General features: G+C 40.2%; 1 protein-coding gene and 1 long non-coding RNA gene across 2 annotated transcripts in view; one reads left to right on the forward strand and one right to left on the reverse strand.

Annotated features, from left to right (window-relative positions):
* Positions 1-25,541, forward strand: part of MID1 (midline 1) — a 280,249-nt gene that overhangs the window by 28,277 nt on the left and 226,431 nt on the right. The window lies entirely within an intron of this gene.
* Positions 1,389-24,562, reverse strand: LOC309531250. The gene is made up of 2 exons (XR_014219173.1): positions 24,447-24,562; positions 1,389-1,592 (listed from the first exon to the last, which is right to left on the reverse strand). It is a non-coding gene; the product is annotated as an uncharacterized lncRNA (long non-coding RNA).

Consider the following 25,541-nt stretch of genomic DNA (forward strand, 5'->3'; position numbering starts at 1 on the left):
ATAATCCACATGGTCCATTCTTTCTCTGTCATTACTCTGGTCGTACCATGTAATTGTGAAAGGAATGCCGTAAATGTAAAGAATTTCTGCTCGATATGGTTTGGATTTTCCAAGGCATTTGCTCTCTGACCCTTTTTATGAGATGATTGAAAGGGCTTGGGTCCTCACCCCCCCCCAATTTTATTTTCGGTTCACAGTAAAATCTCCCTGTGTTTGAAGAGCAGCTCACTTCATATGCCTGGCCACACAGTGCTTTCCTTTACATGCTGGGACAACATGCCAGTCAATGGACTTTGACAAATTATGGTTGGAAATCAAAAGCGGGGTGGAGATCATTTAAGCTGAGTGAAATACAATAGACAGAAAATAACGTTTTGCCTACCTTTTTCAAAATACTCTACATATCTTAAGAATTCCCCTCTTACATCACAATTATGCAGAGCCACACACTGTTCCATACAGAGCAAAAGGAAGTATTACATGTAATAACTATAAGCATACAAAACAGAACCCAACAGGTATAAATGATAAAGAAGGAGAACTGTTTCAAATAACGAAGTATAATTCAAAGCTTTTTTTGATGTGTCACCAACAAAGGGAAAGCAAGTCTAAACCCAGATAATTTAGTATTTGTAAAGGAAGATTTAAGAGAACTCTTTGAAGGAGTTCGCTTAGTAAGCTGTATCTTCCTTTGCATTTAAGGTTATTTATCTTTTAAAAATTGCCGTCATTAAGGTTTTTTGAGTGCTGTTTCTTATGCGGCCAAAAGAGAATCACCCATGCACAAGAAGGGAGATTTCAGCAGGCTTGGGGAAACCCCACAGTTTTCAAAACTATGAAAACATTTTTCCTGGAGGGGGTGGGGAACCCTAGTTGAAAGACAGCCAAATGAGGACTGAGCATGCTCAGTGGCCACAGAATGCTGACTGATGGTTGGGGTCCACGATACAGAAAAGCAAGGGGAGGTGGAGGAAAGGAAAAAGGAATGGAATGCTGCGGAGCGGAATGTACCAGACCAGCTGAAAGTATTCCACGCTGTAGTCTTTTGCTTTATTTCCCACATACACTTGGTGTAGGCAACATTTTTGGGCCCCGAGGGCTGCATGCCACAGTGGGGTGAGGTATGGGAAACACACTGCACTCCTTCCCTCACAAACACATGACCCTCCCCTCCTTTGGACATGCACACCTCATTTCACACACATAATAGAAACAAGCATCCAAAATAATAATTGCTCAGTGTGCAAGAATACATCATAATATATTTTTTAAAAAAGTTGATTACTATTATTATTCATTTCTTTTATTTATCCTTTTTAATCATGTTCAATTTTCCTTTTTTACAATGCTGCTATCTTGGCATCACTCCCCCTACTTAGTTTTGTTTAAAAAAATAATGTTCATTTTAATGTTAGTCCTTTTAGGCAGGCATTAATGGTAGTCATCCATTCCCTTTTACTCCACAATGTTGGTTTTCAGCATGTGAGACCCATCATCGCCTGATGTTCTGAGATGAGTACTGAGCATGCCAGTTGAAGCAGGTGGCCATAGAGTTGGTAGGGCAGAGGACCAAGTTGTTGTGCCTGGCAAGTCTATTGAAGGAAGTAGAAAGAAGAAATAAATAGGAAGCAGGAAGAGGAAGCAATATCAGCACTGAGCAGAGCACTGCAACTGAGATACTTAAAAGGGAGTAGGGAGCAGGGCAATAGCTACAATTTTGGCGAGAAGCTCAGTGGTGGTGGTGGACTCACTTTTAATTGCAAAGTGCATTGAATTTTCCCCCCCCCATCATCTGAGACCCTTCTTCATGTGCTTCCTGAGAGGTCCAGAGGGCAGCTACATGAGAATGGGCCTTTTCTGCAGTGGCTCCCCATTTATGAAATGTTCTTCCCAGGGACGCTCACCTGGCACCTTCGTTTTGTATCTTTAGGCCCCTGGCAAAAACATTCCTCTCCTCCCAGGCCTTTGGCTAATTAAACAGTCTATGGCCTTTTAAACTGTGTATGCTCCATGATCACTGCAGATGGTGACAGCAGTCACGAAATTAAAAGACGCCTGCTTCTTGGGAGAAAAGCAATGACAAACCTAGACAGCATCTTAAAAAGCAGAAACATCACCTTGCCAACAAAGGTCCATATAGTTAAAGCTATGGTTTTCTCAGTAGTGATGTATGGAAGTGAGAGCTAGACCATAAAGAAGGCTGATCGCTGAAGAATTGATGTTTTTGAATTATGGTGCTGGAGGAGACTCTTGAGAGTCCCATGGACTGCAAGAAGATCAAACGTATCCATTCTTAAGGAAATCAGCCCTGGGTGCTCTCTGGAAGGATAGATCCTGAAGCTGAGACTCCAATACTATGGCCACCTCATGAGAAGAGAAGACTCCCTGGAAAAGACGCTGATGCTGGGAAAGATGGAGGGCACAAGGAGAAGGGGACGGCAGAGGATGAGATGATTGGATAGTGTTCTCGAAGCTATCAGCATGAGCTTGACCAAACTGCGGGAGGCAGTGGCAGACAGGAGTGCCTGGCGTGCTCTGGTCCATGGGGTCATGAAGAGTCGGACACAACTAAACAACTAAACAACAATGGTGGGGTAATGGTTTTTCTTTGTTATTATATTTTATATTGATAACCACCCTGCGGTCTTTGGATGAAAGGTGGTAGAGAAATTTAATAAATAACAATAATAGTAAATTTAATGGCCACAGGCAACCAGCAGGCTACAAAGGAAAAGTCTTTGAGTTGCCTGCCTGTGATGTGCTAGACTGATATTTTAACTTGGTTTGGAACAGTTTCTTATGTTCCAAAGAATCGTCTCTTGGTACAACAAGAAGCTGTCAAAAGAACAAATTGCATTCAAAAGAAAGGAGCATAAGCTTTCACACACAGAAGTTTGGAATGGGGTTTCTATAGCCAAGAATCCTCACTGAAGCACTTTTTGACATTACTCTAGCAATGACTCTTTCCTCCCTCAGGCAGGGCCTTAGCTGTTGATGAGCCAGAGATGTCTGCCGCTACGGAGTCTGTGGGATGGCTGGAACCCCTGTTGGTTTTGGCAGCATTTATGGAAAAAAAGGAAGCTGCATTGGTTGGCCCTATAGGCTCAGCTGTGCTCTGTGAGTGTGTTTGGTAGACCTGGAGCCAACCAGGGTACAAAGTTCTCAAAAATATTTCTTAAAATCTATCTGTATTTTGCATTGCTGAATAGCTGCAGGTTACATTCCTGCTTTCAAAGCCCCACTCTGCTGTGATGATTCAACTGATTTTAGTTCAGGTATTTGTCTGAGGTATTTTATTTATTTTTTAATATGCTTTGTGAACAACCTTGAGGCCAAGAGGAGAGAGGCGAGTAAATTGGACACAGGAGCTGTTACTTGAGCCTGGCACCTTATGAGTTGTATCCAACTGAAGTCTTCGCATTCATGTTAAGGACTTTCCCGTGCACAGTGTAACTTTCATCCCCTTTCCCTAGATGCCCTCACCCCCAATCTGCTCCAGAATAGAATTGGCAGGCAAGAAGAAGGAGGGGAAGTCCTTGGGCGAACTGGGCAACTTGATTGGATACAACTCAAAGCAACATCACCTCTAGCACGGGTGGGAGAGTCGACTGGTCTGTCTTCTTTCCTCCTAATGTACCCTGTGTGTGGGTTCTGACCTTTTATTGTTCCCTGTTGAGTGTAGCAATGGGATAACTGATGAGCATTGGGTTTGGTTGTCTCCGGATTAGGATTGTGATCTCACAATAACGTGTAGCTTCTTTATATTCTAACAGCTTTCTATAACACATCAGTTGTAAAAGACTGCAGCGAACTAGATGGCTTAGTGATGACAAGAAAGCCACAGGTTCCTCTGCTTTGAAGGACAATGTCTTCCACCCATACACCTCTGCCCGTGGTCTTCTCCCTCCCCTTCTTCCTTCTCTTTCTCTATCTTACAGTGAGGCTGGCTACATTCCTAGGTTACACAGGCCTAACTGTAGCTGATGAATATCTTGAAAAGAATTTTATAATTTAAGAAGCTGGGTAACTGCTTAGAAATTGTGCCCCACCCTCTCTTATCAAAGGACCAATATAATGAAATAGACAATATCTCACACACTCTAACAGGATGAAACAATATGATCTGGAAACTGAAACTGCTGTGGGTTTGGAATGGAATTCTTTGGGCTTTAAAGTTGTGGCTTTAGCCGTTGTCTTGTTGGATCAAACTTTGCTGTTTTGGAAATCTCTGTTTTTCTTTAATATTCCACTTAGTTGACAAAAGACTTTCACTCTCCAAAGTACATTAAGTGGAAGGGGCATTAAAATGGCGTGACTTGCATTGATTTTGAAAAGGATGTGGTGAGTTTTTGTTTTGTTTTAAAGCTAATTCACAAAATATGTGCTTCGTATTTTCCTCTGTGCTACTTACCTCGCTAAACTATAATTTTTTAAAATAAAAAATTGATATGGAGAAGCTACTAGTAGTAGTTCTCTCACACGCTATACCGTAGGCCATATTTCCTTGCACAAATGCCATTGAGCTCATGTGCCTTCCATGAAGCACATGCACACTTGGCTACTTGTGATTCCTGGATTTGAAGTGACAAGTATCAGGGTCCCTGTAATATAGGATCATGTCAATTTTGACACAGTTTACTCCAAGAGGCTCAAACCACCTCCTTTCTTTCCCTGCCAAAAGGCATGTTTTAAGGTGGCTACTTAGAAGGAAATCTGTTAAATTGCCTCTGTCCCTGATAGGCAAGCTACTGTTCTGGACACCATTATCTGCTTGTCTGAAATTTAGTATCATGTAAGCAGTGCTTTTTTTCTTTAAAAATGTTTAGGGGTACTCACATTGAAATACTGCCCCTCAATGAGGCAAAACTTAGATTCACAGAACGTTTAATGGTATGCATACCCCTGCGTCCCCCCAGAAAAAAGCATTGCATGTAGAATGGTGAGTCACTGGGAGAGGGGCAAATTCATCAGTCAAAACAGAAAGTCCAGTTAAGTAGTTTACTATAGTACTGCTGTACGAGGCATAAAAGCAGGTAGCTCTATGCTGGCTGAGGGCAGACTGAAGTTGGTGGGGCAGTGCCGCATTTACCTTATTGTCCAGCCTGTGTTGCCCCATCCATCTTACCTTTCCTCCTCCCTACCCTGCTACTCACCCTGACCTAATATTCTTTTCTTTTTCGCTACTGGAGCTGAGGGTTTTGCAAATCTGCCTATCCTCTTTCTCGTGAACCCTTGCAGGTCTGTGGGGAGATGCTCATCAGTGGTCCAATTTCTTACCACACTCCTCCATTCCTTTAGCTATCCCTTCAGTTCTTGGAGACCCATAAGTACTCAGGAAAGATTTTCTAAAAGAGGCAGCTTTTTTCTTATTCCTTAAGCCAGAGCATAAGAGGAGCTCAGTCAGCCTGCTTATATAGAGCTCCAGAACAATGTGAACAATGTAACTGTTGCCATTTTCTAAAACTATCCAATCACTGAACGTCACTTTTGATCCTTCATTTGCATACAAACTATCCAATCACTGAACGTCACTTTTGATCCTTCATTTGCATAACTATCTACAGTATCCCCCTGCTGGCCCAGGGTGAGAACTTCAATACATAACACCCACGATGCTCATCTCCATGCATCATTTGTAGACAAAGAGAGGCCCTGGGCAGACAGAAGCTCCTTGCAACTGGCTGTTGTCTTTCCTTTCACTCAGGCAATGCCCTTTTCTTGGGGACTGAGAATTAGTTTGGAGGTCAGGGAATGGCAGAAGTGGAAGATGCCCTCAAGGCAAGGCCCAATTTGAAGCCTACTCAAGGGAGGCCATGCCTAGAGCTGGTATCTCTCTTGAATTGTTGAGCAGTCAACGCTCAAATATTTATCCCATCTCTAGTTCAAGCACTGGCATAATGCTGGGGATTTGACTTGACAAAGTAAACCAAAATTCTACAGAGGATGGCAATCACTGTACCAGCTTATTGTCCTTGAAAGCCTTAGCATTCTCTCTTTGTGTCAAATACAGTGATCAGCACCCTTGTACTGTTGCTAGAAACTGACCAGGTCCTAGTGTGGGGTTTTTTTTATAAAAAAAATCATTACCCAAAAAACTGATATATGTTTTCTCTTTTTGTTCTACTTCTGGCTATTTCAGCGATGTTGCAACCTTGCAATGATTGCATTGCGTTACGAAGTCTCCGTGTGTTTTAATTTGCTAATCCATCTGAAGAATGCTAGGGGGGAACTCTTCTAAATTAGAAATGACTTCTCTCTATATTTTAATTTTTAGAAAGTAAGCTTTTTTGTTAGAGCTTGTGGTTATATTTAATTAAGAGCATGGTCTTTTTAGGAAAAACAGCATTCTTGTTGAAATAGAATTTTATTGCCTATGTTGTGTGTATATTCTAGCTCTCAAGGCAGTGATTCTGTACATGGAAGATTAATATTACCATATTTAATCAATGTCATTCTGTCACTGCTGCCTAGGTCAATCAGTTTTCAGCTGTCTGAAAGGGACAGCAGAACCCAATGGGCACAATCCAGGATGAAACAAGTTCAAATCCATTAATTCAGTGGGCTGAAGTGCACCTGACTGTTTTGGATTATGGGTGGTGACAAAAAATATACAGCCAAAGTTCAGCTCTACAGCTATTAAAATTTAGTTTACTAAATTAATATGTACTGATGATTATTATGATCTTCACTGATTTTATTTAGAGTGATTGTTTCTGATAAAATCTCTATGTGTTTGAAAATGTATTGGGATGAAGAGATATGAATTTCCGTATAAGTTTTTAAGGTTACAGTTGAAACGTTGAATAAAAAAAGCCATAGGAGATCAAACAAGACTATTGCCCTGGGCAGTAAATTTGAGGCATCTTTATAGAGTATGTCTAGAGCTTATGTGCATTGTTGAATGTTTTCCTGTTGAAAGGGGAGATTTGTGAAAATTGCCTCCCACTTCTGTACAAGGAAAACCTCCACAGGAGCAAATAGCCTTCCATGAGGAGAAGGGCACAGTTGGATGCAATTCCTTAGACTGTTTTAGAAGCAATGCTGTATGGCAAAAACATTTGCGTTATGTTCACTTTTCATGTTATGTGATGACTAATGCGGCTTTGCTGTTCACCATGCACTTATCATTGCTTGTTTTGACAGAAGTCACAGGCAATTTGTTCACTAACGTATATAAACAATGTTATAGGCAATCACATGTTGTCACATTCACCCTTTATATTTCTGGATGTGTGGGGCTTACAACAGCAAAAGCAATACAAAAGTTAACATTTTCATTAAAGTGAAGATGAATCTGTGGCCTTCACTTGACATAGCCATTTAATTGCAGTACGTTCTCTCTGTTTGTTGTGGTTGTAAGGTGAAGCCCGTTTTGTCTTTTAAGGAAGATACCATAACTGAGAACAAAATTGCATTTCTTGGCATTTGTTCCAGACTTAGATGACATACATTTTCCTTCTGCTGCAAAGTTTCCATTTGGAAGGTGTAATCAGAGATAATTTGAACTAAATGAAGGATGGTTGTCATGCTTGCCCTGTGGCCATAGCACGTGTGTCTCAATACTATGTTTTAGTAGACCAGTCCCTCTGAGTTTAAATAGTAGAGAAAGAATGACTCGGGAAACAAACCAGGATTCCACTTCCCGCCCTCTTATGCACTTGTAAGAACAAAGCCTCTTATTATTTGTTAAATTTAGCTGATTGGGAAATATACTCTCTGTTGCTAAGCCTGTAGATGGAGTTAGGGAATTCAATAAAAGCTATTTGGCTCAGTTCATAATCCTGGAAACCAAGAATAAGGATACACACCTCTGTTGCCTATGGACTGACAAGGTCATTGGAGGAGGCTGTTCTATGTTTATTGCAGAGACGGGAATTGTGGGGCCCTCCAATTCCTTGCCAACGCTCAGGAATGATTCGAGCTATAGCCTAGTAATATTTGCAGGGCCCCTGGCTCACCATCTTTGCTCTACTAAAACAAGAGGGAGCACTTCCAAGATGGCTAAAGCGCTGAATATGCATCAAAGCCTTTGCGCCTGAAGAAAAATCACAAGCAGGCTTATTATCAAATTGAAGTCCTATTTGTGTGTAGGGCTGCAGTCCGGTTACTGGTAATTAGAAGTAAGCAACAGCTTCTAAAGAGCATTTTGAGACCGCTAGTGGTGTGTGTAATCTACTAAATATTGCTGAGGAAGTGTTTCCATGTAAGTCACCTTTAAGCCTAGTCTTGAAGGTCAGGATGGAGCATATCAGCTCAGAGTCATGCAGCTCAGAATGTGGTTAAATGTTGTGAGGAGAGGCAGTGCATAGTTACAGATGCTTTTAGGTAGGACATTTGTCTTCCTGAAATGAACGGGGTTAAAACTTATTTTAAGTCCAGGTAATATGATTGAAGTGATTTGTGGAAAGCTGCCATAGTGTGAAAAATGTAAAACTCTTTTTTTCTGCTTTTAAATTTTGATACAGTCTTTCTATTTTGAGGATATGCTACATTGGCAGCGGGCTATTAAAGTAACTGAACTATGACTTAATGCCCATAATCACGGGCTTATGCAGCGCCTGCCATATGTAACTGATACCATGAAAATAATCAATTTTTAAGTTTTTCCTATATTACATAAACATGTAATGATTTTTTTATGGAAATGAAAACCAATATTGAGTCTACATGCTCTGCTTATAAGAGTATAAGTATAAGTTACTTATACTTATTATGAGTAATGTAATTATTCAGAGTTGAAAATCTGTCTCTTGTCAGTATGTTGTATGATACCATAAATCCAGGGCTCTAAATGCCTTCTTCGTTCTCTTAGGGTGAGGGGGAGCACTTAACAGGTTTTGTCATTGTGGTGGTTTTCTTTTGTTTTATATCCTTCTGGATCTCATGACTTATACCAAGTATCTTCCTATAATGCTAAATCATGGTGAGCATTTCTAGCTCGGAAGCTGCATAAATAATAAAAACAAGGGGAGAGAAAATATGTATCCAGATTTTCTTCTTGCACTAACACAGAGGTTGTCAACCCAGCACTCCGGACCCTCCCAAGTGTCCCTATTTTCCAGGGACAGCCCCAGATTTACAGAAGCCATCCCAGTTTCTAATCTGATCCTGGAATGTCCCACTTTTCCTTAGGAAACTTTTCCTTAGGACGTTACTATTTTCATCGTAGAAATGTTGAAGGGTATGGAGTTATCTGACCCCTGAGCCATCTGAAGACAGCCCTGAAGTTTTTAAAATGATGATGGTGGTGACTGAAGAGCATGTCCCTATTTTCATCGGATAAATGTTGGAGGGTATGGTCCACATGAGCACCATCACACCCATGAAGGTTTCCCAGGCTCTGAGCTTCCATTTTTTAAAAAGAAGTCCCTAGCCTTCATAAAGTTATGGGGCAAAGAGTGCAGGTCCCTTCTAGGAGATTTCTGTGAAATGAGAGTGAAATAATTTTGGTTGATGTAATTCTTTATACAGTGGTAACTCGGTTTACAAACTTAATCCATTCCGGAAGTCCGTTCTTAAACCAAAACTGTTCTTAAACCGAGACACGCTTTCCCCAATGAGGCCTCCCGCCGCCAGTGCCCTTCCTCCGTTCGGATTCCGTTCTTAAACTGAGGTAAAGTTCTCAAACCAAGACACTATTTCCGGTTTTGCAGAGTTTGTAAACCAACTTGTTCTTAAACCGGACTGTTCTTAAACCGAGGTACCACTGTAATGGAAACATTTTCAGACAGAGTTCTAATGAAGAATTCACATCAAGTACATTTATTCTTTCTTGGCTAAATCTAGTTTTACATTTTGCGTTAGCCACATGTCTTCCAGTAGGAGTATGCTGCTTTGTTGACTTAGCATATGCCAGCTGATGTGTGAATATTATCTCTCAACACAAACATACCCCATACGTTACACTTGTTGGACTTTAAATGTTCTGCTTCCTATCAGTGCAGTCCTATCTCCTAGGGCAGGTCATGATGCTCTCCAAATGTTATTGGACCACATTTCCTGACCATTGGCCTTGTTGGATTTGCTTCAGAATTTCATCCACTTATCATTTGTTGGCATGATTTGTATAAAATAAATGTTTGTGTGTTCCAAACACTTCAGTCAGACTTCAACTTTAAAACTTTTGAACCATTTTCTCTTTTTGAATAGATGTAATGGGGGGGGGGGATATGCATTTGGATTTGGCATGAGTCAATCCATCCTGCCTCTACTTCTGAATTTTTAGAAAAGGAATAACACTCCAGGGAAGATAGAGTTTAAATCTGTAAGATGTGCTAGAAGTTGTAGCAATAGTGCTACGTGAGAGAGTACAGAAACACATCCTGATTTTGCAGCTAGAAGGATTATTTTATGAACAGGTGATGGATTAATTATGCACTTAGAACACAGTATTTGTTTTCGTTTTTACATAGTTAATTTGATATTCATATCCATAACCAGCCAAAAACAGTTCCTGAATATATACAAAATGAAATGATTGAATATTAAATTTGATATGTGATCATGTGATACATGAACAAGGGACAAATGAATAAATAAAAACATAGGAAGCTGGGCAAATGTTACAACTGAATATGAATTTTGGGGTTAGCTATTGCTATGCTATAACTATTAATTTTAGCTTAAGAATTCTTTATTTATGGATCTGAAGTATTTCTCAGTTGTGGTGCCTTGTAGGCCTGATTAAGAATTACTAATATTATTGTTGTTTTGTTTTTTCTTACCTGTCCTTCACCATAAGGTTCCTGAGCAGGTTACTTCTAATTAAATTAAATTAAATTAAATTAAATTAAATTAAATTAAATTAAATTACATTAGTAAAATGCTCTTAGGTGTCAAAGGCCTAGGAAAAAGAGGTGCATCTTTAACATCTGATGGCAACTACATAATGAAGGTACCAAATACCTTTCTCCTTCTTTGGAGGTCTTTAAGCAGAGGCTTGACAACCATATGTCAGGAGTGCTCTGATTGTGTTTCCTGCTTGGCAGGGGGTTGGACTCGATGGCCCTTGCGGTCTCTTCCAACTCTATGATTCTATGATTCTATGAAATATGTCTCTAGAGATGCAATTCCACAACTTCATACTATACAAAATGACTAAATCATATAGGTTCAGAGGAAGGAATATTTCCTCACAGGAATCTCTTTTAGTTTCTTGTTTCTTGTTTTGTTTTGTTTTAAGCCTAGTTGTCATTGTTAGCAATGGTGTTCTACATATGACCTACCAGCAAATTTTGAGCCTTTGGGATATTTATTTAATGGGTGGGAGAAACCCTAAAATGCTTCGAGTATGACTTGTTCACTATTGTTTATCTAGACCAAGTTCTTGCTTTGCTGGGTGACCATATTGCTTTGGCATTTTGTGTGACAGAGAGAAAAAGAATGAGCCCTCTATACAGCACTGATCTTAAAAATAAACTTTTCGTGTTTGCAAATATCAGACGACACAAAGGCACCCTGTGTTTCAGACTGACGTACACTGGGGTTGCTCAATTATGGAGCATCAAATTAAAAATGAACTATATACGCTCGGTACGGGACCCCTGGGGCAAGTGGATGCCCTACTTGGCAGCATTCCTTAGGGGCCTATTTAAATCAGGCCAGGTTACACTACATAAAACTAAATCTGAGTCCCCTAGGTGTGTGCACAGGGTTTTGAACCTGGAAACTTAGGGAACGTAACTACACTAGTGTTAGATGGGTTATCCCATGTCCCTTCAACTTAAATCGGCATTTGTTCCAATTGCTCAATTTCAGCTCTCTAATGAAACTGAACTCGTATTTTCCTGTTTCCTTTTAAAAGAAGAAGGTCATGACCCGAATTGAAAATTCCTGTCTGTCTTCCCTTCCCTGACCCCTGACCTTTTTTTAAAAAAAAATGTTCTCGTCTTCAGCTGTGCTTGTCATACATAATTTCTGGCCACATTTGTGTCAGTATTCTGCAGCACAAGCCTATACATGATTGTCTACACTGAGTTCAGTGGGAGGTACTCCCGCTATAGGACTACTGTACAGCCTCAAACTTGTTAAGTCACCAACTTCTTTTTTAAAAATATTTATTCAAGGCCGGGTTCTAGAGCAGTTGTGCACAGAAATGCCCCTCTCCATGCATCATGGCTGGCTACCACATTTTGAACTTGGGGGTTGAGGGGGGGAATCTGTGACAATGGACATATTGTTGGACTACAACTCCCATTTGCCCAAGGCAACATGGCCCACGACCAGGAGTGATGTGAGTTGTCGTCCACCACCATTTAGACATCTATAGGTTTCTCATCCCTGAAATAAATGTGGATATACACATCATAATATAAAGACAACCCCCATCTAAAGTTAACTAAATGTACCACTGTTCATTTAACTGTTACATGCAAAAGAGAGTTCTTGGTAGAGCTTCAGATACAGTTAGCCATGACTCAGAGGTATAACAACTAGAGAATGTTTCTCAGGAAAATGCCCTATTGGTTCCATCCTGTAGCAGCAAAACTGAATGCCAGAATAAGCCAAGTAGTTTTGAGGTTTTCGTTCACTAGGGGGAAAACCTATTTTGCCATCACTTAAGGATTTCCTGGATAAAGTCATCTCACAAACCACTCATGGTGGTGGAGTACAAATACGTGATAATACGCTTGGAAACTCCCCAAGCAAAATATATTAGGTCTTTGCTTGGGAGTACCCCCAGAAACTCCTGCAGACTATGTTAGAGGAGAAGTAGGATTTATGCTTCTTGAAATAAGAATTGTCGTGGCATTTGTGAGGTACAATCTTAAGCTGAAACATTATGAATAAAATAAATTGCCTAAAACATATTTTGCAGCAGGGGATAACTCAGCGCAAATAAATTTGTGACTGTTTGTCATATACACACACATTTTAAATCATTTCTAAATTTGAAGGCCTATTGGAAAAAAGGAAAGCTATACAAATATTATATGCAGATGTATCTGTTGGTGAACCAGTCCTCAAATGGGTTTTTATAGCTTCATTAAAAAATTGTTCACATTTTGAGATGTTATTTACACAACTTATCTTCTCTTTCTCCCTTTCATTTTCTGGGCCCTAAGACTGAAATCATGTCATCACAGTGACACAGTCCTCATGATTTTGAATGCATGTGGTGTGCATGGTAGGAAAGCTTTGATAATTGTTTGCTGTACTGTATTATATTATAGAGCGCATTGCAGAAATCCAGAGATTACCAGCATCAAGATGTGGATTGTTTGATCATTTTAAATAAAAGCTTTTAGATAAATTTCATCTGAACTAGTGCATTTTCAAAATTCTCTGGTTTTCACCTTCTGTGAATATTAAGAAGGCCCCAAAGAACTACTGGAATGTGCAGGTGGAAAATATATTGTCATGTTGTCTTGCATATAATATCCAAGAGTATCCACGAGCATTTTTGCAGTATTAGATGGCATCTACAACATTTGTCATGCTTCATCTTGAAAAGGGGGGTAGAAAAAAATATTTCACAAACTTTTGCTCAGACAGAATAACTTCTTTGGATCAAGTTTTTCTTTTCTCACACAATGTTTCAGTATAAGACAGCCTTTTAGGCAGCGGAGAATACTAGCACATGTTGAAGGGAACTTTTGAATTTGAATTTACATGCTATCATAAGCTTTATAGCTGGCAGGTCTTTTTGTCTTTTAATGCCTTCTGACAGTCACATACAACTAGATTGTGTTAATCAACCAAAACAAGACTGGCTTTGATGTGATTTTTTTCTTTTTTTAAAGGAAGATTCCTTAAAACTTGTTAAAAATGAAAAAAAAAGTCTGGGTAAATGACCATGTTTTAGCTTCTCCAGTTAGTCTAATTTCCTAAGAAAGCTCTTAGCTGACAGGATATGATGGAAGAAGTGGTTATCAGAATCTACGGTCAGAAGTGATTGGGCAGTTTCCTGCTGAGTAAGCGATGTCTATGCGAGAGAACAAATGTGTTATGTCGTTCCTTATGAACTTCGATTGCAAAGAAAATGACAATGTATTCCCAAGTTGTGCAGCTAAAAATACGTGAATTATAACATGAAGTATTACACATTGCTCAGCAGTGTTGTCAAGCCATATTGGAAGTTTTCAACTGTCAACAGGCTAATTGGATGAAGATTATGGCTCAGAATGCCCGATGCCCAGATGATTTGATCTTGTTGCCAAATCGGTTGGCATGTCGTCCAAGGACCATGGTATGTTCTACTGTGGAATTAAATTTCCCTGCTTTTTTCTCCTTCTGAAAATGATATAACCACAGGCATTGATTTGTACATACATCATTTCGAACAATGCCGCCAGTATTCTTCAGATGTCCACAAAGTGTGTTTAAAAAGCTACGGGTGAGAAGACAGACACCAAGAGGCTAAGTGGTTCTGGCACATTGTGCTTGAACACCTGTTCAATAACTAGGAATAAGACAGCTTCAGATTTCCATGCCTTTGTCACTTCAAATTAGACTCATGACCTCATTTTAATTAGTGTGTGCTTACATTTATTAATATGATTGCTGGAGGTCTGGGATAAGATATGAATAGTCTCATTAACATTCAGTAGCAGGGGTCTAGCAACAAAAGAAAACAAGAAAAGAGTCCTCCTCATTGGATGGTCAGTGTTACATTTAAGTTTTTCGCAGGTGCACCAGTAGTCAAGTCTAGTAGGTTTGCCACAGGGTTACAATTTACCCATGAAATAAGACTATGTGCTACAAAAGTTCCCTAGGTGTAAGTGAACATATCTATTGAGCTGGGTTGGATCTACACTGACCTGTGTAACATTATTAGAACAGGGCAGACTTGTAAAATAACGAGTTTCTGACCTCCGCCAAAATGCTGTTTCCCTACTGCTAGTTGCTGGTTTCTCTGTAGCAGTTTCTGGTGTCACATGTTAATAACGCATTATGGACATTAAAAGTAGAACGTCATGTGGCCATATGGTTATCAGAACCATTTCTTAACCCCTCCTTAATGAGTGTAGATCTGCCCCTGGAGTCAATTAACACAGTGCACTAGTAGAATATAAAACAAATATTCCTTGCCTTGCCCCTCATGCCTCCTGTGCTGATTCCAGATCTGCTCTGGAGGGTCAGGAGAACCCCAGAACAGTGCACTATACTTCTAAGATCTAACTTTTATTGCCCTTAGAAAAGCCCTTCATGATCTTTGTTTCTAAACAATGCCTTCAGCCAATTTGGAGGGAAAGCATAAAGGGATTCCTTATGTCCAGCAGGCATGCATTTGTAGTACTAAGGAGGTGCATTATATTTTGCATTTCCCCATCTTACAGCTCATATTTGAGAGCAAGAGCTGGCTGGTCCCTGACTGATGTTGTTTGTGATGTGTTGGCAGACCACAATAGATTCATTACAAACAAAGTTGCACCCTTTGGCAGTAGCATCTTAAAAATTCACCACAATTTTCTAAAGATGTTTGCTGTGCACAGCAAAGAGGACCATCCACAATAGTATTTTGATGTTGTTAGTTTCGGTTTGTATTGATAATTAGTAGTGCTATTATTGGTGCTATGTCTTGTCCCTGCTTCTCTGGTGTTTGTCCTAGCAGGAGTTTAGATTTGCTACCTATTTGTGATTGTAGGTACTTGAATCATAGAGTTGGAAGGGATCAGCACCTTGCACTATTCCCCTGTTTTGTAACGGCCATTGTGCCACAGACATATAAAATCTCTCACTTACAGAAAGGTGGAGAATTCAAATTATATAAATAACGACAAAGTATATAAAAATCAAATATGGTCAGGCACAAATGCAGCTTATGAATACATTTCCTTTAAAAAGTTAAGCTATTTTAACATGGGGAGGTAAAATCAATTGAGGAGTTTTAACCCTGAATCCAAATTTCTGTGCATTTTCAAAAAATAAAAATGCCTCTGTGCCAAAGCGAACAATTAAAAGATATCTGTACTCCAGTGCCAACCACTGTCAAGACCATGGCAGGGACTCGGCCTATGCACCAGAACAAAGAAAGGAACTGCACAGAGATTAGTGCGAACTACAAAAGCTACCCATTGCACCTACGTTGCCCAAGGAGGTTATGTGAATGAAGTCTGATTACCCCTTGCTCTCTCCAAGAGTATCCAGGCCAGGCACCTGTTTCTTTGCTTCCAGCAACAAAGGGGCTCAGGGGGTTCTGTTCCTTGATGCAGACTCACTTCACCTAGCCTTTGCCAGAGCTTTTCTTCATCTCATCCGCACTTGCTTTACCTTGCCAATGCTGTTTGACCCACGCTGATTGGATGGGAGCCAGATCTGATGGCCTCCTGACTTCAATCGTGTCAAGTCTGCTTTTTAAAAAATAAATAAAAATAAATTGGTTCGGTCTAAAGAAATAATTAGAAAGGTGGAATATGATTGAGTGGCATCTATATGTGTACACATCATGGTCTGGCTCTCTCACAGTGCGGCGGAAATGTGGTGATGTGTAATGGGATCCGGTTGCAGGGATTTCAAAGCCGCTGCTACTTTTCACTTGGAAATTAAGCCCTAAAAAATCAATAATAGAGCTTCAATATTGGGTTGTATATAGTATTTTCATTGTGGTTTTACTAGACCTGTAAAATGCCCACTGTGGAACTGTATCACAAGGAACTAATTCATGGTGCTGGTTTAAGATCCAATGTGTGCTTAAGAATTTGCGTGGAGAGAGACTTCAGAGTAGTGACAGACCCATAGAGGTTTTCGTGTTTAAAAGAGCTCTCTTTCTTCAAATGAAAGACAGGGTAACTAGAAACTAAACTATAATAAGGTAGGTATTGTAGGATTTGAAGCTTCAAATTACCTTTTTGTGGCCGTGTGAACTGCAGAGGGAAACAGGGCTAAGAGTCCTTGCTCCACCACCCCACGCTTTCAGGCTGACGAAGCTGACTTGCTGGAAAGTAACAAACTTGTGGTAAATCAGGATTTAGTAATAACAAAAGAGCTCAGCAGATGCATTAGGAGGATTAGATACGTTGGGCCAGCAAAGTATTGCTTTGGTTTGAGCTTTCTGATTGGTCTTGTAAACTGTAATCTGGAGTTCCCATGAACCCATGGAAAGAATATAAGACAGAACGTAAGATCAAAAGGGAGAACATCAGGTGGGAAGGAAGGTCCATCTAATTCTTTGCTGGTTTCTGTCCCCTGTGGCCAGCCAGCAAACGCCTTTAGTTTCACACATATAGCATGCTAGGGAGCATGTAGGGGGAGAGATGAGATTCAGGATTTCAAGGCGAAGCCACCTAATTTTCATTTTCTGAGACAATGCATGAACTGAAACACAGCCACTCTTCAGAATTCATGCCTCTGCGAATTTTGCAATGCAGTTCTCCGACCAAGAAATGGCTGCTATGTTTGGCCTCCACCTCTTATAAATATTGGTAGGTTTTCATTTTCCACGGATGAAGGACATTTCAGCCAGGGAAAGGCTAGTGTTTTCCTCCTGCACATCTCCTTCATTCACACACACACACACACACACACACACACACACACCACTCAACTTTCCTCCAATGGTCATTTAAATCCACCCTCATCCTCCATGGGAATGGAAAAGTAGGAATGAAGTAAGAATAGTGAAAGAGATGGTGAGAAACACCTCCCTGTTTTCTATTGCTGGAGAGTTCTACTAGATCAAAAGCCTTTCTCTGATCAGGTAAATTTTGGAAGCAACCCCTTCTTTCTCTCCACTGAGTTCTCGATCTAGACTATGCTGACTGAGTTGACATGCATTAATGACATGAATTCCTGCTTGACCTTTCCCTCCCACCAGCACACACCCCTACTATCGTTCTTTCCTTGTACAGAAAAAGTTGACTGAAGTATTATTTTTATTATCGTATGGCTGATTGTGCAAATATTTCCTTAATGTTGTGGCAATTTATGTTATGGGGCAGAATACAAATGCCATAAATAAATAAACAACATAGCAGGTAGCTCAATCCTATAAGGCAAATTTTATCCTGTATCATCTTGGCTAAAAATGCATCTTTTGCCTAGCAAGTAAAGCAGATTTGGCCATTTCTTTCCTCTGCTGAACAAATTGTCACACCAAGCATTTGCTATCATCAAAATAGCATGCATGTCTACCTTTCCTTTCTTGTGTCAAATTCTCCAAAATAATTACATGTGCTGGACATATTTGTCCGCATTCTAATGTTTGAAACCAAAGTTTACTCGAGGTAAGTTTAATACAGCATCTTTCTTGCTGTGGTGCAACTATTTGGAGCCTATAATCTAGAAAACAGTTATCTATAATTCGCATTTTACAATAGCACGTTCCCTGTTTACTCAAGTAGATGCTCTGTCTGTTTGCCCTGTGCCAGCTGCTCTTCAAACAAAAGGAGGTGGTTGCCAAATGACTTAGCATGCAGTTAAAATAGCCTCCAAAAGTGATTACAGTATATCTAGCATCTGGTCCAAAGACAGAAGGCATCTGCTGTCAAAGATTAGAGCTGATTTTGTAGTAGTTTTTGTAACGAGCTAAATAACCTTGCCTCAGATTCTACTGATGTGAAAGCAAAAATCCATTGTGGATGGCTTGAAAAAGAAAATCTTTGTAGTCAGTGCCTGTTAGTGCCATGGGGGATACAGATGCCTCTTTTTGATGCCCTTGGTAAATACATCCTTTGAGCACAGAGGCACAGTGAGAATGAAAGTTTAGCCTTTTCCAGGTATAGCTAAGAGAAAACCATCAGCTGTATGAAGTCTGACAAAACTCTTCAGGAATGTTCCTAGTTTGCACATCTGTAGAAACTTCAATCATTAAAAACTATAACTGTACAGAAATGTCAAATTCAGATTTACAGTCTCTCTCATTTAGAGGTGTTGACTCAGTCCACTGCAGAGTGCTGTGGGTATTTAAATAATCAGAAGATCACAAAATTAGAAGATAGGATTTCACACACACACACACACACACACACACACAAATTCTAGTCTGCTAGGAGGCCTATAATTTCCCACATAGCTGGAATACGTCAGTTGGAAGCAGTGTCTGGGCGGAAATCACTTGAATTTCTGGGAGAATCATGGCAACCCATGTTGGAAGTCTTGATTTTGCCGAATTTCCTTAAAAATAGCTCAAAGACTAGACTTTATTATATATATATATATAGAGAGAGAGAGAGAGAGAGATATATTTTGCAAAAAATGTCAATGACATTTGTGTCCAGATTTTCACCTTTGGAAATATGGCAACCCTATATTGATATATAGAAAGACAAAATATCCTCTTATCAGTAATCAAGATAACCATCCTATCAGAACACAGCAAACTTCAAAATCTGCTTTAAATTAAATGCAACAAGCACATGAGACAGTCCACCATTTTGTAAGTAGACTGTTCTAAAAATGAGTAAGAAAATACCAGTAAATATGTTTTTCCAGTAACAAGCCAAATTCTATTCTATGAAACCTTGCAGTTTTAGTGGTAGAAATATAATGCTCTTAATCAGAGGTAAGGCATAATGAATAACTTGTAATAAAGGAAACTGTTTGAAAACTGTACTATCATCTTAAATCACTTAGAAGAAGAAGAAATGCATTTTAGAGAAAACAATAGAAATGATGCTTTCTCTTCTCAAAATGAACACCTGATCCCTTCACAATGGTTGGTATATGGAGCTGCAGGCAGAAAAAAGAATTGGATGTCTCCACTGATTGAAAAACCTGTCACCCAATATATCAGCACAATGTGTCATCACCAACACCATGCTTATTCTGTAGCATTTGGAGGTGAGGCACATGTATGGACAAACTAGGATTGCTTTTCCAGATGCAGCAATTGGCCAGCATTTGCTTGCTTTGTTATATCCTGCCTTTCCTTCAGCATAGAACCCAAGTCTCTGTGTACATGAGGTTCCCAGGCAAATATTCATCCAGACACTGACCAGACCCAGACTTAGTAAGCTTTATCAAGGTGATGGTATCATGTGCCTTTGCAGGCATTCCTCTTTCAGACAAATGTTTCATGCTGTGGAAATGGGAGCTACTCAACATTTATGTGAAATGCCCTACAGAGATCTGTGTAACAGATCTTTTCCTTCTAAAATTCCCCTCCTCTGAACTTCCCCAAATTTTAGATTTGTAATTCTTGTTTCTGAAATGACACATTAGGAAAACGATACATTAGGAATCTTTCATTGTTGCCTTTAAATAATCTCTAAACTTTATTCAGAACGCGATCTATTTTCAGCAGCTTCCTTTCCTATGTCTCTTCCTCCCTCTACATTCCCGATGCATAGAGCTGCAAGGATTAAACACTGCAAAACAGAATGTGATCTTATTGGGCACGTCACCGATTGCAGCGCAATCCCTTTTTGTACAGCATTTTACCAATATACATATTTGCACATCAGTAAAAGATAGCCCAAAAGGGATCTTTTCTGAGTTATCTAGAAGTATGAATGCATCATGGTTGCCTTTCGGGAGCATTTTAGTAAGGTGAATAAGCTCACCTGTAATTCAGGGAGAAGCATGAAGGAACCGATAGATCTGAAATATGTAGGAAATTGTACATGTTCTAAAGCCAGACTAAATTTTCCCCTACTTCCCGTTGTGTTTTAAGTTGCATTCTTACATTGCTCTGCAGACCAGAGATCAGGTGCGAATGTCTCCACCTGAGAGCCATTCCCCAATTTCTTTCCCTGCCTCAAATTCCAGTTCACTGAAGTTGCCTTCTGCGCATGCACAATGGCTGCCTGAACTATACACACCTCAGCTTAACCACGGCTTCTGCTTTCCGATTGGATGGAAACTGATTTGCAGGAAAGCACATCAAACAGCAGCATTCCTCAAGCAGTTACCTGTAGATTGTGGCTAATGTCATGTAGCCTCTGCTTCAAACTCTAGTGGTGGGAACATGCTGGAGCAACACAGCCAGGGCCGGATTTAGGTTTGATGAGGCCCTAAGCTACTGAAGGTAATGGGGCCCTTTATATGTCCAGCTGTCCTTTGTCAACAACAAATTGTCACTGTTTTTGTGTGTTGAATATATGCTATATGGTAATTTATGGACCTACACAACACAAAACCCTGTTGCTGTATGTAGGTTTTATTTGTTTTTTATCTTATATTTTGGAAATGTACATCCAGTTGTTTTTTTCCTTTAAATTTTTTTGGGGGCCCCAAGAGAGTGGGGCCCTAAGATATAGCTTGTTTAGCTTTTACATAAATCCGGCACTGTATACAGCCTCAGTTTCTCTCTCACTCACTTTCCCTCAAGATAGCTAACTTTCTAACACTGTGGAAGCAAAAGATCCCCATGTTAAAACAAAACTGTCGGGAATTCTGATGAACAACAGCAATATCTTGCCTGGGCCGCTTCTACTTTTGTTAAGAGGGGTCCGATAAATTACTTTATACTGCTGTTTGCTTTTAAAGGCTTTGATAGGCAGTATCAGACACCTGCAAAATTGAAACCACAGATGCTCATTTTATGAGTGTAGAGAGAAAATGCAATATTAATAATCTTATATTAATCTAGCACCTTGGTTTGGAAATGATATTGAAACCAGATTTAAGAAATTACTCTAGGGAATGACCCAAAATTAGTTTCCTAACCAAATGGCCTTCTGATTCACATGGAATAGGAAATGCATGTCTGTTTGGGTGGTCCCTACCACTTCAGCTGTACTGAGATGGTCAGGGTTCACCAGGGTTGTGTGCAGGGAAAGTGTGTACCCGTATCTCCCCACTTACACAGGGGTTACATTCTAGGCCCCTGCACGCATAAGTGAAAATTGCATTAAGTGGGAAGCACCCTCTTAAAAGTCTCTAAAAACACATTTTGTGTGTGTAGGTCCCCAGGCCACCCCTCAAATAATTTCACACATAACACGTAATTTTTGTTTTGGTTTTGGGGCACTATTTTGGCCACAACTTTATTAAAATACAAAATCAGTGAGTGGTTGTTTAGACATTGGTTATGACTATCTGTCCCCCCGGCCTGGGACAGAACTGACATACCGAGGTCCGATCGGAAGCCAGTCGAAGGGAAAGTCAAAATTGGGGATCATTTGAGCTAAGCGTCGGACCCACGCTGCTCACCCCAGCAGCTCCCCAAGGCTTGCCGGCCCTGGTCCCATGACAGGGATTGGACGAAATCGTGGCAAGCCCCAGGATTCCTTTAATGGAATTCCCTTCAGCGCAATAGGAGGGGCAGGCACAGCCTATCCTGACCCCTCCACCACTAGCATTTTATAACCAATGCCTAACCGCAACCTTACAAGTTGTGACGAATTGCTGAGTAGTAGGCAAAAACCAAATGGCACAGCCAATCAGCCAAATGGCAAAATTCCTACTAGGCCCCTGCGCCAAGGGAGACGACCCCATGACAGGCAAAGCAAGGTCAACCGGAAAAGAAGGCGGGCGGGCGGGTGATCCGATGCACTCTGCAGAAGAGAAAGAGAAACCAGAGTGCCCCAATATTTAAAGACTATGGTCCCACCCACCCAATTTGCAACATACAATTTGCCCCAGCAACCCGGTTATCCAATCAAAGTACCAGGCAACAACCATTAACCTGCCTGGCAACAATAGGGCTGGCCCGGCGGCCCACACTGCAACACGCGCTCTCTTTAATTGGAGAACGCGCTTTGTCTTGCTCTCTAGCTCTTGCTGCCACCTTCTCTCCACACAACCATCTCTTTAACTAAAGTTGAAGGGTTGGGGCTGGTTGGAGGATGCACAGGAAAGCGACTGCTGCTGCTGTGCTGCCCCATGCATCAGCCACTAGGCAGGGAAGCTGAGCAGCCTAAACAAAACCCCACTGCACCTCTGGTCTCTTTGGGGCTTCCTCACCATTTGCAGGTTTTAATCTATTTATTTATTGCCCAGGCCACACGTATATGTGCTTGTGAATCGTTAATACCTTCATCATATATATTTTTCGGTTTCTGAAGAAGTGTCTGCTGTTGCAATTTGTTTTATGCGAATCATTCTGTACAAGTCTTCTTCTATCATGTTCAACAATGTATAATTGAATAATTTTTCATTTAGCCTTGGCAGAAAAATAATTGAAACACTTGATCATTATTTTCTACCAGAAACCATTTAAATTGTTGGTTTTCTATTTCTGCTTCTACATTTGCACCCATCTATGAATTAGTTAACAACAAGCCAAGCATAGTCTTTGACCATAAGAAATGAAATTTCAGTATGGAAGACTGAAGCTGTCCTAAAAAATAAATTGTGCTCTAATAACTTTAAACCACAAACCTGCTTGAGTGCTTATAGAAAATTACAGAATTCCAATACTTTTGAACTGCTCTGTGTTTTACATGTAACTGTAAAAAGTTCAAACAAAAGTCTGATTTGCACTTTGAAAAGCTGCTTGCATGACCATAAAGTTCTGTTTCAATCAAGCCTGAGGTAGTAATGCATTCAAACCAGGCTGGATTGTGGTATTTATTAGTCTAACCTAAATGTAGAAGACAAGTCAAGAGACCTAGCCAGAGGAGAAGCAGGTGGGTTAAAAAGGGAAAACAAGTACTTCGGTATTTTGTAACTTGTTTAGACATGCAGATGCAGCGTTTGATTAAGGCACATCAAGTGGTGATTTGTATTTGTGAAGTGAACCATCACAAATATAATGTGCATATTGCCTATGATTTACAAGTTCTTTTTATTAATAAATAAATAAATAATTGATCATACAAAAGGCAAAACACAGAGTAGACATACAGAGGCACAGTTACATCAGTGAAGATTTTCTCTATACAGTGGTACCTCAGGTTACATACGCTTCAGGTTACATACGCTTCAGGTTACAGACGCTTTAGGTTACAGACTCCGCTAACTCAGAAATATTACCTCGGGTTAAGAACTTTGCTTCAGGATGAGAACAGAAATCGTGCAGCGGTGGCTCAGCGGTAGCAGGAGGCCCCATTAGCTAAAGTGGTGCTTCAGGTTAAGAACAGTTTCAGGTTAAGAACGGACCTCCGGAACCGGAGTACTTAACCTGAGGTACCACTGTACTTTAAGCTACAAAATTAAGATTTTTCCTTTGCTTCCTTACTTTTATTTCCTTGGCTTATTCACATGCTCACAACATCATGAACTCAGCTCTGCCAGCCTGTTGCCTTACCTCACCTATCAAATATCTGATTGCCATATCCCCTCTCTACACAGTTGTTTTATATTTTTTATGGATTTTTTAATTACACCAGTCAGTTTCATGAGTTCCAACCAAGCCCAGCACCAGCTTTATGGGGATTCTTGGGCACTGGGCATCAGTGGGCCTCCTGCCCCCATCTTTCTTCCTCAAGCCACACTCCTTGGCCCCACCCCTTACCTTGGCCCCACCCCTTACCTTGGCCCCACCCCTTACCTTTTCCTCTCTGCTTCTTCATGTTCTCAGATATTTCTACCCTTTCTTCTTCTCCACCCCTCCTTCCACTTTCTTTCATTTTATGGTATTGCCTTTTACTCTCCCTATCTCCTTCCCCGCCTTTCTTACTCACTTTCTTCTGTCTTGCATCATCTTCTGTGCTGCTTTCATTCACCTCGCTGTGATTCTTGCCCCCTCCCAATGTCACCTTGCATGGAATACTAGGCCAGATGTACACAGAAGCTTCAGCAACTGTAGACAGTGGCTTTAGGCAACTAAAACAAGAAAAGCAGACAACTAGGCTCACTGCATATGAATGCCACATAGTTGGCACCATCAGAGCTGATGAAGTGGATTCACATAACCCCATTCCATCGCTTCAAACCCATTTTGGGTAAGGAGGCACTGCAAGAAGTTCTGATATTGCTGGTTATTGTCTTTCACTGGATTGGAGCATTTATTTTTTTTGGGGGGGTAGTATTTTTCCCCTGTATGCAACTATTTAATTGCCACAGTGAAATAATTGGCATGGTAATTTAATGTGATAAATGGGCATATTGTTCAGCCATAAAATTGGACAAGATTAATGATTAGGGCTGCTATAATTAAAGTATGGTTAACTATTAGTACTTGCACTTCAATAATTCCACAATTCAGTTCCTGAGAAAAATTTGGTTTTTAACATGTCCTATTGCTAAATATAATGCTAAGTACTGCAAATGTTCTGCTGCGGAAAGGCACCGAATTTGAGAAATATATTCGTGTTGTTCTTAATCAATGTTGTTCTTAATGAAGGGGAAAGCAGCATTTAAAAGAAAAAAGAAAATAGAAGTTACTTCTTTTGTTAAATCTATTTGTTTGTGCCCTGTACTACTTGTAACAATGAAGCAGAAATCAACAGATTCTTGAAAGAAAGAGACATTTTAGTATATCATTCTGCTACACATTTTGTTGTTTTACAAGTTACTGTTAATTTCCACTTGCTTCCAAAAACTTGAACTGCTTGAATAAAAGTAACAGGAAGACACAGGCAGCTGTATTATTCTGTTCATTGTGCTATGAAATGCCTGTCAAGACCTTTGCCAGATTGTGGCTTCCCTGTGCGCTCTAACTTTTTCCCAAGCACGTTCAAGTCTTCATGGGAAAACAGGAGTTTAAGTTGTTCATCGAGATCAGCAGTCTCCTGTCACTCAGGCACCAGCAGCTTGGAACTGATCTGTCGAGGGAT

The sequence above is a fragment of the Podarcis vaucheri genome (genome assembly GCF_965113315.1).
Source record: "Podarcis vaucheri genome assembly, chromosome: 4".
In the NCBI taxonomy this organism is placed as follows: Eukaryota; Metazoa; Chordata; class Lepidosauria; order Squamata; family Lacertidae; genus Podarcis; species Podarcis vaucheri.